Raw genomic sequence first — 5,816 nt, 5'->3', positions numbered from 1 at the left:
TCATTCATAATCAAGCCTAGGACGTAGGGTATGCAAAAATGTGTGCCAGGAAACAGAACTAGGAGGCATATCTCTGTCTGGTGGTGGACACCCACCCACCAGTTCTCAGGCAGCACCTTAGAGGAAGTAGGGACTGAAGGTGAGGCACTGCAAGGCTCACAGGGAAGGGCCAGGGGCAGGGCATCTGGTGTCCAGGTCATCTTGCAGCAACAATGAATCGTGCAAATGCCTTTTGAATGGAGGTAAGTATTGTACCACCCCTTGGCTCCACCAATGGTAGTGCGATTTGAGAGAATCATACCTTACAGGAATAATGTGGGCAGCACCCTGCCTGTGCTGCCAATTTTGGTCAAGGGGCAGGGTGTCAGAAGGTAGGGTGCCAGATGTGAATTTAATTATTTTTCTCAGTGTATTGATCTAACAGAATCACACTACCAGTATTGTGTTTTCAACTAGACCCCAAGTATGGAACACAGAGTGGAACATGAATGAAACAAGGAAAAACAGTAGTGCAAAATGCTTTCAGCATAAAATGCATCCTGCTTAATGAGGTAGACAGAGATGAATTTAAGACTGTAATGTGTGCTATAAATAGGCTCCTAGTTTTTGTGAACATTTTGGTTTCTGTTAAATGTAAATAAAAATACATTGAAATAGTCTTTTTAGAAGGAAATTGAAGAGAAACCTCACTTTCACAATTTTGCTTGGATGTTAGTGTGTTAAATTATTTATAACTTGGCCATCTTCTTTAGAAGATGGAAGAATATCTTCCTGGGCTTTCAGAGTATACAGTCTTGTCCTTTGTTGTTATCAGCTAAAAGTGTTCACATTTTACAAACTGAATGGAACATATGGAATGAACATTTCCCTTCTGTCTTGGGCTTTCATACCACTTTGAAATGACTGAAGTGATTATTCCATGAATTTTTTACAACTCTTATGAAAAAGAACTTACTCATAAAGCTGTCTTGAGTTTTCAAGTTTTCTCTTTCAAAACAAAACATTTTGGAGGCAAATGTGGAAGTAAAAGTTCTAAAACTCCTCTTTGTCTTGAAGATGGTTCTTCCACCTCACCGCTAAACTATTTATTTATGTTCCTTATTAACATCAGTGAAAAACTTTTGAAACTTTTTCGTTTTCAGTTTGAAATATGTTTATAACTGTAATTCAAAGCATTTTTTCAAGTCATACATACAAAAACTTGTGGCACATTCCAACAGCCTTAGGCCTGTGTTCCTCTAGCTCTTGGGTGGATCCAGCCCATCTTGGAGCTAAGCACCCATCTGGTGCTTAGTTTTGGCTTTCAGTAAGCTGTATCCTGTCTATTAGACTATTGTGAGACAGGTTAGTTTTACCCCACTGATGATGTGTTGTTGCAATAGTAATCCCATTCAGTGTGAGAGGAACCACAGACTCAGACCCCTGGTGCATGCACTTGGCTGAGGAGCCACTGGCATGAGGCTACCATCTGCAGGCTTATGACTGAACACCTCTAAGTCAGAATCCCACCTAAACATAGCAATACCACAGTGCCACCGGCACCTCGGTGGGCTCACGACAGCCTGGTGCAAAGCACTGCTTGTGGTCAAGACTGGAGGGGTGGACAAATGCAGCACTGCCTCTTCCCCATCAGGTACCATATGATTGTGGGGCACCCAGTGCTAAATCATTCGTAGATGACCTGATTCTGGGTCAGGGTTTTGTACGTAGCAGAGCTGCACCCTTGCTGTGATCTACTGAGAATCAGCTCTCGACACAAGCTTTTGTAAACAATAAAAATGCAAAAATAATAAAAAAATAATTGCGCTAATTCTTAAAAAGGGTAGAAAGGAGGACCCTGTGAACTACAAATCTGTCAGTCTCACCTCTGTGCCCAGGAAGATCATGGAACAGATTCTCCTAGAAGCTATGTTAAGGCACATGGAGGACAGGGAGGTGATTTGAGGCAGCCAGCATGGCTTCACCAAGGGCAAGTCTTGCCTGACCAACCTAGTGGCCTTCTATGATGGAGTGAGTACAAAAGTGGACAAGGGAAGAGCTATGGATGTCATCTGTCTGGACTTCTGTAAGGCCTTTGACACAGTCCCCCACAACATCCTTGTCTCTAAATTGGAGAGAGATGGAATTGATGGATGGACAATTTGGTGGATAAGGAATTGGCTGGATGGTTGCATCCATAGAGTAGTGGTCAATGGCTCAATGTCCAGATGGAGACAGACGCCTCAGGAGTCCATATTGGGACCAATACTGTTTAATATCTTCATCAATGATGTAGACAGTGGGATTGAGTGCACCCTCAGCAAGTTTGCAGATGACACCAAGCTGAGTGGTGCAGTTGACATGCCTGATGCCATTCCGAGGGACCTGGACAAGCTTGAGAAGTAGTCCCATGTGAACCTCATGAAGTTCAACAAGGCCAAGTGTAAGGGCCTGCACCTGGGTTGGGGCAATCCCCAGTATCAGTACAGGCTGGGGGATTAATGGATTGAGAGCAGCCCTGTGGAGAGGGATTTGGGGGGAACTGGTGAATGAAAAACTGGACATGAACAAGCAATGTGTCCTTGCAGCCCAGAAAGCCAATCATATCCTGGGCTGCATTAAAAGAAGCGTGGCCAGCAGGTTGAGGGAAGTGATTCTGGCCCTCTGCTCTTGTGAGACCCCACCTGGAGTCCTGTGTCCAGCTCTGGAGTCCCCAGCACAAGGACACGGACATGTTGGAGCAAGTCCAGAGGAGGGCCACAAAAATGAGGGATGGAACAAAAAGAGGGATGGAACATGTCTCCTATGAAGAAAGGCTGAGAGAGTTGGTGTTGTTCAGCCTGGAGAAAAGAAGGCTCCAGGGAGGCCTTATTGTGGCCTTTCAATATATAAAGGGGGCTTATAAGAAAGATGGGAGAGACTTTTTACCAGGGCCTGTAGTGACAGGACAAGGGCCAACAATTTTAAATTGAAAGAGGGTAGGTTTAGATTGGATATAAAGAAGAAATTTTTTTATGATGAGGGTGGTGAAACATTGGAACAGGTTGCCCAGAAAGGTGGTAGATGCCCCACCCCTTGGAAACATTCAAGGCCAGGTTGGGTGGGGCTCTGAGAAACCTGATCTAGTTGAAGATGTCCCTGCTCATTGCAAGGGAGTTGGACTAGATGACATTTAAAGGTCCCTTCAACCCAAACCATTCTATTATTCTATATAGATTTTTTTATCATACCAGAACACTGCTTTATTCCCATCCTTCTCCCTTCTCTTCCAGTCCCAGAAAGCAAGAATGAATCTATTTATTGCACATAAAGCAAAGTGTATTTTTGTCAGAATGTGTGACAGAAATATGCAAATGTTTTAAATGTATTATTTGTCACCCTAAATTAAGAAATTTACAATAAATATCATTCTTATTCCTCACTGTGATGTGACAAGTTCATTAAGGAATATAATAATTGAACTTGGATACTTTGTTAATCAGTCAATGGACATTTTTTCACACTCTGCAAAATACAACTAACCTTCGAACTGTGAAACAGTATTAAAATTTCAGCACCAAAGTGAGAGAGTGTGTATAAATGCCCTACTTCTCTCTTATGGATAGCATCAATGTGATACTATGATAGAATCTAATCCTTCTTTGATACTTGTGCCTGTCATCTGTGTAAGAGATGTGACTCAAAAACTTTCAGTGTTCTGCTGCTCCTCTTGCATTGCTTTCATGGCCTGATTAAACAGTAGATTTTTTCTACATAAAGTATATTATTATTCCATATACCAGGAAAAACTGCATTCAAACACGGATCACAGGTAGCTCTTCTAAATATATAAAATTTTGTGTTCTCAGGGCAATAAATACAAAAATTAGTTCCAGATTTCCAGGAGAGCTAGTAATCTAGTGGACTAGAGACAGCAGAGTATAGTTGTAAAATCTAGGTTCATAGAAGGGTATCTGGGTTCCCAAGGGTACTGAGGGAGCTAGCAGAAGAGCACACCAAGGTGGTCTCCATCATTTATCAACAGTCCTGGCAATCTGGAGAGGTCCCAGAAGACTGGAGGTTAGCCAATGTGACACCCATCTACAAGAAGGGACAGAAGGAGGATATGGGAAACTACAGGCTTGTCAGCCTGACCTCAGTGCTAGGGAAGGTTATGGAACAGAACATCCTGAGCGCCATCGTGCGGCACATGCAGGACAACTGGGGGATTAGGCTCAGCCTGCATGGGTTTAGAAAAGACAGGTCCTGCTTGAAGAACCTGATCACCTTCTACAAGATGACCCACCTAGTGGATGAAGTAAAGGCTGTGGATGTTGTCTACCTGGACCTTAGTAAAACCTTTGACACCATCTCCCACAGCATTCTCCTGGAGAAACTGGCTGCTCATGGCTTGCACAGGTGTACTCTACACTGGGTTAAAAGCTGGCTGGATGACTGGGCCCAAAGAGTGGTGGTGAATGGAATTAAATCCAGTTGGCAGCAGGTCACAAGTGGTGTTCCCCAGGGCTCAGTATTGGGGCCAGTTCTTTTTCATATCTTTATCAATGATCTGGACGAGGGGATTGAGTGCACCCTCAGGAAGTTTGCAGATGACACCAAGTTGGGCGAGAGTGTTGATCTGCTTGAGGGCAGGAAGGCTCTGCAGAGGGATCTGGACAGGATGGATCGATGGGCTGAGGCCAGTTGTATGAGGTTGAACGAGAAGTGCCAGGTTCTGCACTTGGGTCATAACAACCCCACACAATGCTACAGGCTTGGGGAAGAGTGGCTGGAAAGCTGCCTAGAGGAAAAGGACCTGAGGGTGTTGGTCAACAGCTGGCTGAACATGAGCCAGCAGTGTGCCCAGGTGGCCAAGAAGGCCAATAGCATCCTGGCTCATATCAGAAACAGTGTGACCAGCAGGACAAGGGAAGTGATTGTCCCCCTATACTCGGCACTGGTGAGGCTGCACTTCAAATACTGTGTTCAGTTTTGGGACCCTCACTTCAAGAGGGATGTAGAGGTGCTGGAGCGTGTCCAGAGAAGGAAAATGAAGCTGGTGGAGGGTCTAGAGAAGAAGTCTTATGAGGAGTGGCTGAGGGAACTGGAGTTGTTTAGTCTGGAGAAGAGTAGACTCAGGGGGGATCTTATTGCTCTCTACAACTTCCTGAAAGGAGGCTGTAGGCAGGTGGGGGTAGGTCTCTTATCCCAGATAACAAGTGACAGGACAAGAGGAAATGGCCTCAAGTTGCACCAGGGGAGGTTTAGATTTCATTTTAGGAAAAAATTCTTCACTGAAAGGGTGGTCAAGCATTGGAACAGGCTGCCCAGGGAAGTGGTTGAGTCACCATCCTTGGAGGTATTTAAAAGACGTGTAGCTGTAGCTGCGATGCTTAGGGACATGGTTTAGTGGTGGAATTGGCAGTGTTAAGTTTATGGTTGGACTCGATCTTAAGTGTCTTTTACAACTTCTTCTGTGATTCTATAGCTCAGCAACAGCAGAATCTGCAGGATTCACTTCCTTGATTTTGTTCTCTGGAGGCCTGTTTGGTGGTGAAACTGTTGTTTTCAGGTGTCAGCTCTTAAAAAAAAGCTTCCATAGCTAATCAGGCCTGCCTTAGAGTTTTCCAAATAAAGAAAGGAGTAGAGTTAATTCCTTGCACCGAACTCAGTTTGTTCCAACTCTGTATTAACTGCATCATGTCAGCCTAATGGTTCTTTAGAAATGTATCAAAACACAACAGAAGTTTAGTGTCAGAAAGCCCTTACAAATGCAACTGTATGCTTCACTTACATTTCCACTATAATGCAAAATACTTTTCAGGAGCAATTAAGCAAAGCTTAAGTAAAGGCTAACG

General features: G+C 44.0%; 1 protein-coding gene across 1 annotated transcript in view; it reads left to right on the top strand.

Moving 5' to 3' along the window:
- Positions 1-5,816, top strand: part of LOC129734901 (guanine nucleotide-binding protein G(q) subunit alpha-like) — a 135,015-nt gene that overhangs the window by 117,312 nt on the left and 11,887 nt on the right. The window lies entirely within an intron of this gene.

The sequence above is a fragment of the Falco cherrug genome (assembly GCF_023634085.1).
Source record: "Falco cherrug isolate bFalChe1 chromosome W unlocalized genomic scaffold, bFalChe1.pri SUPER_W_unloc_1, whole genome shotgun sequence".
Classification (NCBI taxonomy): Eukaryota; Metazoa; Chordata; class Aves; order Falconiformes; family Falconidae; genus Falco; species Falco cherrug.
Note: the sequence above shows the minus strand (reverse complement) of the source record. Positions and strands in the feature narration are given on the sequence as shown.